Raw genomic sequence first — 10159 nt, forward strand, 5'->3', positions numbered from 1 at the left:
TTCTTTTCCTGAGATTGGGGCCTCAGCTCAGACTCTGATCCAGATTTGAGTATTGGTGAGGTCACAGAGTCCTGCCTCAGGGATAGAAAAGAGACAACTGTGATCTCCCCAAGGTACTCTAAGCACTTTGGAAGAAGCTTCCAGATCACCTCCCAGGCCTGCTTCTGGTCCACAGGGGCTAGGTCTGTACTGAGGCCTGTACAGGACTGGGAACGTCTCTCTCCCTGGTATGGTAGAGTTTTCCTGCTGAACTTCCCAATTATCCATGGCAATCCCAGGGATCAGAATTCTGGAAATGTCATCATGATGTCAGACACAGGTGCTCCCAGTGACACAGGTACCCTGCAGTCTGTTCCTGGATGACTGGAGGTGGTTAACTCTGGTGGAGCCTGGGCTTTGGTGTGGACCCTTTCTAACCCTGGTGCAACAAAACCTTTTTGCAGAGATTTCAAGTTCTTATAGGCTGGAAAATTGTTTTACTCAGTGTTTCCCTGGATTCCAGCACTCTAGAATTGCATTAGAGTTATTATTTATAGTATTTGGAGTGATTTGGGAGAGAGCCCAAAGAAGTCCCTGCCTTCACTCCACTACTGTGGATCCACTTTAACATTATTCTTTATTTTAAAATTCAGAACCCATTTTGACCCTTGCATATCAGATATATCATATTTTTACCTGTTGTTATTCTTTCAATTTTTTTCATTTTTTTTATTTTTAAGGTCACTATTTCAAATCCAATATTGATTAGTATGATAACCACCATTATCTACATCTTTAGTTAACTTTTTACTTTGGAACTTGGTATGCATGGGTGGCCATGCTGATGAAAAATGCCTGAGATGAATCTGCTTTCTTTAGTTAGATGTCATAGATGATAAAATACTGGATTTGAATCCTTTTGCATCACACATATTTCTCTCCCATTACAAACTATGCATTTCCTATAACTCTTTATTATATTTCATTATGTTTGAATAAATGTATCATTGCCTTTGACTTTTGTGAACATAGTCTGAGAGGCAGTTAGAGCTAAAAGACAGTGGGTAAATAAGGGAACAGCATATACAGGCCATTTTTTCTGTGTTATATCAGACTTGTCCTCATGTCTACCATTTTGTTTGAAAGGTATTTTTTATCAAAAAAACTGATACAACATGAAGTCTTTAAATGCTTTGAAAATTTCAGGAATTCTGAAATTACATTTATATAACACTTTAATGTTTAAAGCACTTTGTATATATAATTTCCTTTGAGTCTCACAATAATATTGCCATATGTATTATTTTTGCATTTTTACAAAGAAATGAATCTCTTAGACTTAAAAAGTTTTTAAAAAGCTATAAATAGCAAAGAACAAATTTTACTTTCTGATGACAGTATTTTAGGTATGTTTTATTTTCCCTTTTAATTACAATTCAATTTTTGATTACAAATGAATTAGAAATGAGACAGAATCATAATAGGAGCTTTCTTAACCAACATTAGAGAATGGCAAACCAGAGTGAAGGCATTCAATCAGTCATTTAAACCATTTCTCAAAACTACAATCATAGGAACTTTTTCATAAACTGTATTGTTAAAAATATATATACAACACACTAAAATCTTTCTTGAAGTGAAGAAAATTATTAGAAGTACAGAAATCTCATAATCTACATGAAATAAGCAATTTTAATTTAGAGACAATTTTCCCTCTAGAAAATGCTCTCCATCATTTATTTTAATTTAAAACAGTTTTTCAAAATATTTATTAGGTGACTGGCATGTTCAAGACCTTCTGCTAAATACTGCCCATTTTATTGTTTTAAAAATTAACAGAAATTTTTATTCTAAATAAATACTTTAGTGTAAATATATTCCTCTGCATAATTAAGTATTCACATTATCACAATAGATCATTATTATACAATCTTTATCTTTTCAACCTTTAAGATAATTAAGGAATCTGTAGATTTTACTACAATATTCAATGACACATTCAAGTCAAATTCAGAATAGGTGATCTCATGTACTCCAAAACAAATGGAATATTGCCTTATTAACTCTATTTAGAATGTTTTTGAAATTTTGGAAATCGTTCCTCCCAATCTCAATCCTCCATTTTGAAAATCCTGATGCTTAATGATCTTAAAACACATTCTAGGTGAAAAGCCTAATTTTTCTCTCCTGTTATCATTTCCCTTTTTCTTTTGTTATTTTTACATGTTTAGGACATAGTTTATAATTGACTGACTCTCACAAAAAATGTTTAAGAAAAATGAGGAGTGACAAAATCACAATAGTTCTTGACATTTCATATGTTACCAGTCACCTTTATAAAAACAACAACCAATAAATCCAGTTACAAGGTGGAAACAAGGCAACAGAGAAAATGAAGAAGGCTACCTGAGCTCTTCCAATTTCCTCAAAACTAACTTTAGATCATGCTTCAAAAAATTGTGTAGTGAAAGAAACCATAAAAGTAAGGAGATAATTTTTTTCTTCCCAGGATAACTTACAAGGACTGTAGGAAAAGTATACTGTCATTTGGACAGAAGAGGAGAGCAGGTCATTGCCTAGACGACCCTGAAGGATGCCCCTAGGCCTATTGCAGATCAGCAATCAAGACCTTGTAGTTATAACTCAACAGGCCAACTCAAGCAGTAGACCAGTTGTGAGACCTTCAGATAAAGCACAGAAAGTTAGTTGTCAGAGGACTGGAGTTCCTGATGCAATTGGATAGACCTGTTATGCCAGTTCAGCAAGTAGGCTTCCAGACCTTGAGACCCTGATAAAAAAAATCAGAGATCATAGCATAGCCTCTAGAATAAGAACTTTGGCATTGTTCTCCCTGTGCCTCAGGAGCAGAGAAAACTATAAAAGTAAAAAAATAGACAGGAAAAATTGGGGGAAAAAGCAAAAATCACTAAAAAAAACTACTACAGTGACAGGGAAAATCAAAACTCAGAAGAAGACAGCAATGTGAAATCCTACATCTGAATTGGTTTTAGGACCCAGAAACCCTCCTGGAAGACTTCAAACGGGATTTAAAAGATAAAAAAAAGAGAAAAGTAGAAGGAAAATGGGAAAATAGTCAAGAATTATGAAAGATAACCATGAGAAAAGAAACAACACCTTATGAAAAAACTCCTTAAAAAGTAGAATTGACCAACTGGAAAAGATGGCAAAAAACTCACTAAAAAACCCTATTAGCATTGATGAGATGGAAAAGGATGTACAAAAACCAACCGAAGAAAATGATTTCTTAAAAATTAGATTTGGGCAAGTATAAGCTAATGAATCCATGAGACATCAAGAATCAAATAAAATCAAAAGAATTCAAATATAGATGTAGCTAAAAATGTAATTGAACTGGATGATAAATCTGGAGAAATAATAGAAAATACTTGAGCTTCTTGTATATCATGATCAACAAAAGATCCTGGAAATCATGTTTCAAGAAATTATGAAGGAAACCTGTTATGGTATTCTCGAATCAAGGTTAAATTGTTATTGAAGGAATCAGCTAATAGCTTACAAATAGGAATGTTGTTATGAAAATTTCCAGGAAAATTATAGCCAAGTAACAAAATTATCAGGTCAAAGAGAAATTACCCAGAGTACCCAGAAAAAAATTGTGTATAGTCCAGATTATATATGAGCAGGATTTTCATTAAAGGATCAGAAATTTGAAATGTGATATTCCAGAAAGCAATGGAATTCAGATTAAAACCAATAATCAACTATCCAGCAAAAGTGATCAAAATCTTTTAGGTATTAAAAAATGAACATTAAATGTGATGAGGAATTTTCAAACATTACTCATGAAAAAATCATAGTCAAGAGAAAATTCAATTTCCAATACAGTACACAAGTATACAATATGGTTAACTGTTTATATCTCTAGATAAGAAGATGAGACATAACTCTTAAAAATAGAATCATTACTAAGGCAGTTAAAAAGAGTGGGCTTAGACATAGGATTTGAGTATAATTTGACTTTGATGGACTCATATATTAAATAAGAGGTGGGGAAAGAGGATTACACTGGGAAAAGAGGGAAGTAGAGGGAGAATAGGGTAAATTACATTTCTTGAAGGAGCATGAAAGACCTGTCAAAATGGAATTGAAAAAAAGGACAGAGAAGAGCAATGTTTGAATCTTAAGATCATTGAATTTCAGTCAAAGAGGGAAGAAAATACATTCTTAATTGTGTTTTGAAATCTAGTTTGGCATTTAGGGAATTAGGCTACTAGGGAAACAAGAAAGGAAGGGTTGATAGAAGGGAGGGGTCATTAAGGAAGATGGTCTGATAGAAAACAATGATGAGGAAAAACAATGAGAGTAAGGGAGGGAGAAAATTATACTTTGAAAAAATAAGAAGGAGCAAAAGAGAGAGAGCTAATAATCATTACTGTGAATGTTAATGTAATGTATTCACCTATAAAATGAAAAAGTATATCCGTGCTTAAAGTAGAATTCTATAGCATGTTGCTATAAAGAAACATATTTCAATGGAAGAAAAACATGCAGAGTAAAGGCACAATTTTGTAGCAAAATATTTTTTGCTTCAGATTAAGTCAAAAAAGCAGAAATAGCAATCATGATATCAGAGAAAATAAAAAAAAAAAAACTAGATTTAGGTATTGTAGACAAAGGAGAACACTCTATCTTGCTAAAAACTACCATGTTCAATGAAGTAAGAGCAATACCAGACATATATGTAATAAATGATACAGTATCCAAATTTCTAAAGGAGAAGTTGAAAGACTTAAGGAAAGAAACAGATAGTAAAATGAAATGGGAGACCTCAGCTTAACTTCTAAGCTTTAGGTAAATCTAAACAGAGTGCAAAAAGGAAAGGCATTAAGGAATTGAATAGATATTTAGCAAAGATAAGTATGTTAGTCCTCTGGAGAAAACTGAATAGGGATAGAAAATAATTTGCCTTTTCCCCAATGTAATATGAATCACATACCCAAATTGACCCTTTATAAGAGCAAAATTATTTCATTATCAAATGCACACATGTATCATTTTTAAAACATGATGATATAAAATTACATTCATTAAAGGTACATGGAAAAATAGTTTAAAAATTCATTGGAAAGTAATCTAATTCTAAAGAATGTGTGAGTTAAACATGAAGCAGAAAAAATATCGAAAAAATGCCAATATGCAAATTTTTTGTGTATGTGTGAAGCAGCTGAAAAGTATTTTGGGGTAATTAGGAAAGAGCAGAACAATGAATTTGAAATGCAACTAAAAAATCTATGAGAACAAATAAAAAATTCCAAATAAATGCCAAATTGAAATCTAAAACAGAAAAATGAATTGGAATTAATAAAACCAATCAAATAATAAATAAAACTAAGAACTCATTTCATGAGAAAAAGAAGATAAAATGGACCATTAACTAAATTTATTTTTTAAATAAATAAAAAAATAAAAAATAAAGAAGAAAAATAAATTAACAGTATCAAAAATGAAAATGGTTCTTCCAGCCAAGAAGACTGGCACTGTGTTAAGTGCTCCTTGTGTCCCCTCAAAAATAACATGAAAGAAACCTCTTAACACAAACTTGATCAATAAAACCCAGAAAAAGAATCTAGAACACATAACAACAAGGTATGTCTCATGGGAATGTGGGTCAGCCAGGAGAGGAAAACAGAGGGTCAGTACAGGGACAGCAGTGGGGGTTAAGCCAAAGGACTTGCAATAGCCTTAAAGACTTTGGTGAGAGGCAGGTCAAGAATCAACTTTAGCTGCAGAATCTTGGCCAGGGGGAGGGGAGGGGAGGTCTGCACCTCTGGAAATTGTCCAGCTTGGAGTGGGACCTAAACTCCATACTTTTGGAACCTTCTTCCAGAATCAAAGGGTCAACTCAGATCCTGCTGCCCCTCCTTACTCCCTGCAGGATTGGGAGAGGGCTTCAATCATTCCAGAGAAAGCAAGCAGCACTCCTTACTGGCTGACCCTTGGAATTACTAAGCAAATTGAACAAAGTCTTTTAACATCTTCAAAAGCAAAACTCTGAGATCCAGCCCCTCCCCCAACACAAGATCCTAAAACATGAAGAAAATCCAGAGAAGAGGGGAACCCATGGAAAAATATTTAGAAGGATCAGATTCTAATCCAGCGAAATCTAGCATTTCTGAGGAAAATATCAATTAGTCTCCAGCCCAGAAATACCTTCCTTGAAGAAATCAAGAAGGAGTTTAAAAATCAATTGGAAAAGTAGGGAAAAGAAACTGAAGAGAAAATTAACACATTGCAAGAGAGAATTAACATCTCCCAACAAGGGAAAAAAAAAACACTGGAAAAGACAATTGTACAAAAACAAAATGAGAATAAATCTCTCATATCGTCAGTTGGATAAAAGCAAAAAGAAAATAATTCCAAACTGGCAAAAAAAAATGGAAAACTCTTTCAAAAACAGAATTGACCATTTGGAAAAGGAGTTCAAAAAGGTAAATGAAGAAAATTCTTCCCTAAAAAAATGGAATCTGTGGAAACTAATGACTTCATGAACAGCAAGATTCTGTTAAACAAAATCAAAGGATTGAAATAAATAGATAGAAGAAAATGTAAAATACCTCATCAGCAAACCACTGATCTTGAGAACTGATCAACATGAGAATTATAGAACTTCCTGAAAACATTGAATTGAAAAAAAAAAGCCTGTACTTAATATTACAGGATTTAGTGATAGAAAACTGCCCTGATATCATGGAACCAGAGGGGGAAAATAGTTATTGAAAGAATACATCAAGGGGTGGCTATGTGGCATAGTAGATAAAGCACTGGCCTTGGAGTCAGGAGTACCTGGGTTCAAATCCAGTCTCAGACACCTAATTACCTAGCTGTGTGGCCTTGGGCAAGCCACTTAACCCCATTTGCCTTGCAAAAAACCTAAAAAAAAAGAAAGAATACATCAATCCACTTCAGAAAGAGCTCCTAAAAGAAAAACACCATGAAATGTTGTGGCCAAATTCCAGAACTATCAGATAAAAGAAATCCTGCAAGCAATCAGAAAGAAAAGATTTAAATCCTAAGGAGCCACAGTAAGAATTATACAGGACCTGACTGCATGAGCATTAAGGGATCAAAGGGCTTGTAATGAGATATTCCAAAGAGCAAGGGAGCTTGGAATGCAGCCAAGAATTCACTATCTGGCAAAACTGAGCCTTCTCTTCCAGGGGAAAATATGGACATTTAATGAAATGGGGGCCTTCCAACATTTCTTGATGAAAAGAACAGAGCTAAATAGAAAATTTAGACATCAAACAAGAGGCCCAAGAGACACATGAAAAGGTATAAAATAAAGGGGGGTGTGTAAAAAACTATTATTGCTATCCAATAAGATGAAACTAGCTATATCCCCACTTGGGTGAAAGATTCTCTTAACTCTTGTGAATTGTTACTCTATAAGAGAAAATCTACTTAGCCAGAAGTGATGGACACTCATAACTTTTCTGTGACTAAAATAGAATCATTTAAAAACAATTCATCCTTAAAAGAGGGGGACAGTAATGAGATGAGAGGGTGGAAGAGACTGAATGGAGTAAATTACATTATATAAAGAAGTACAAAATATTTATTGTAATAGAGGGGAATAAAGAAGGAGGTTAGAACCACGTAAATCTTCTTGTCATCAGACTTGGATTAAAGTTAACTTAGACACACTCAGTTAAGTAAAGAAACTTATCTTACCCTTCAAGTATTAAAAGGGGAAAAGGGGAGGGGGTACTGGGAAGGGGGAGAAAAAGGGGAACCAACAGAAGCAAGGGAAGGAGGAAGGGGTAAAGGGAAAAGGGGAAAGAAAGGGGAGGGGTTGATATAGGAGGGCAAACACACCAAAGGTGTTGCTATTCAGAAAGAAAATACTGGGGAATATGGATAAAGGAAAAAATGGGGGGAAAATACAAACAGAGGGAAGATAACATGGAGGGCAATAAAGAGTTAGTATTTATAGCTTTGAATGTAAATTGGATGAATTTTCCCTTAAAAATGTAAATGAATAGCAGAGTGGATTAAATATCAGAATCCTACAATATACTGCTTACAAGAAAAAAAATTTGAAGCAGAGAAATACATTTAGTTTAAAAAAAAGGTTGCACCAAAATATATTTTACTTCAGCTGAAGTGAACACCTTTATCTAATTATGTAATTTTGCAATCTCTTGTACTTTATTTTTCTTCCTTAAGGATATGATTTTTCTCCCAGAACATTCAACTTAGATCAATGTATACCATATGAAACAATGGAAAGTCTAACAGACTGCCTTCTGTGGGGTGTGAGTAGAAGCAAGCAAGAATGGGGGGAAATTGTAAAAGTCAAAATAAAGAAAAATCTTTAAAATGAAAAAAAAATGAAAATGGTTAATTCACTACCAATGAAGAAGAAATTAAAGCTATGGAGCTACTTTCCCAATTTTATATAAATAAATCCGAAAATCTAAGTAAAATAAATTAATAATTTTAAAAATACAGATTATCAGATTTACCAAAGAGAAAGGAGAATACTTATAAAACACAATTTTACAAAAAAATGAGAAATTCAAGAAGCTATCGAAGAACTGTTAAAGAAAAAACTAACTAAATGCTGCATTTAAGTTCTGCTAAATATTAAAGAACAATTAAATTTAATACAATATATATATTCTTTGTAAAAATAGGCACAAGTATCCTACCATAATTTTATGACACAATTATGATGTTGATCTCTAAACGGAAAGAGCCAAAATGTAGAAAGAAACATAGACAATTTCTCTAATGAATGTTTATGTAAAAAATAAAAAATTAGATAAAATTCTAACAAGGAGATTACAACCCTATATCACCAGGATCATGTGTTATAATAAGATATGATTGTTATCAGGAATGCAGGGATAGTTCAAAATAAGAAAAATGAATAGTAAAGTTGATCATATAAATACAAAACCAAAATAAATTATATGACAAATGCAATTATATGAAGAAATTTATTTTTAAAAACTTGTAGAAATAAAATCAGATTCAAATCACAAGGATGCCCAAACTCCTTTGCACTCTGGAATATCATATTCTAAGCCCTCTGATCCTTTAATGATGAAGCTTATTTATTTATTTTGATTGGATTTAGAATACTTTTTTTGTAGAATATTCGTGGAGTTTTTATTTTGGGATCTCTTTCTGGAGATGATTAATGGATTCTTTCAAGGGTTATTTTATTTTCTTTTTCTAAAACTTCAGGTATGTTTTCCATGCTAATTTCCTGAAGGATATTGTGCAGCCTCTTTTTCTGATGGTGTTTTTAGGTTTTTCCAGCTTTCAGACTGATATTTCATAAATTATCTCTTCTGTATCTATAATCCATGTCATTCAATTTTGCTAAAGGGTACTTTATATTTTCTTCAATTCTTTCAGTCTTTTGGTTTTGTTTGATGGAATCTTGGCATCCCATAGAGTCATGCATTTCCATTTCACCAATTCTAGGTTTTAAGGTTTTATTTCTTTCAGTTTTCTTTTCTATTTCCCTTTCTAGTAATTTTTATTTTCCAGCAGATCATTTTAGCTTTTAAAGTTATTTTTCTTCAGTTAATTTTTCATAACTCTTCTGCATTGACTCTCAATTCTTTTCTATCTTTTCTTCTTCCTTTATTCTTTGGATTTTAAAATACTTTTTGAGCTCTTCTAAGAGGTTGTTTTGGATTTGAGACCAATTCATTTCTTTCTTTGTGGCTTCACATGTGGGCATTTGGTTAATGGTTTCCTATTCTGAGTTAATGTTTTTATTGTTTCTATAAGAAAACTTTCTGCTGATCAGCATTATGTTTTAGGTTTGGGGGGGTCATTTTGACAGTTGAACTCATTTATTGGTATAGGGTGCATAAACCCATTTTTCCTGGGAATCTGGGGTTCTTGTCTATAGATTTCTGCTCTGACTTTTCTGGTATTCCCATTTTGCTCCCTGTGCTAGGGTAACCCAAGGCCATATTTTTATTTAAAGGCTAGAAACCTTGCTCCTAGAGCTGGGGTTGGGACCCTCATGAACGGCAGAACTTTACTGAGACCTTAGCTGCAAAATGTCTGAAAGTCTTTTGCTGACTTCCCAGCTCTTCTACTTATTATGGACTATCCTCCCCTTCTACTCACGTTTTTTTGAAGTACTTCCACATTATCTCACTGAAAAGTTGAT

This window comes from Macrotis lagotis, chromosome X, assembly GCF_037893015.1.
Source record: "Macrotis lagotis isolate mMagLag1 chromosome X, bilby.v1.9.chrom.fasta, whole genome shotgun sequence".
NCBI classification, from domain to species: Eukaryota; Metazoa; Chordata; class Mammalia; order Peramelemorphia; family Peramelidae; genus Macrotis; species Macrotis lagotis.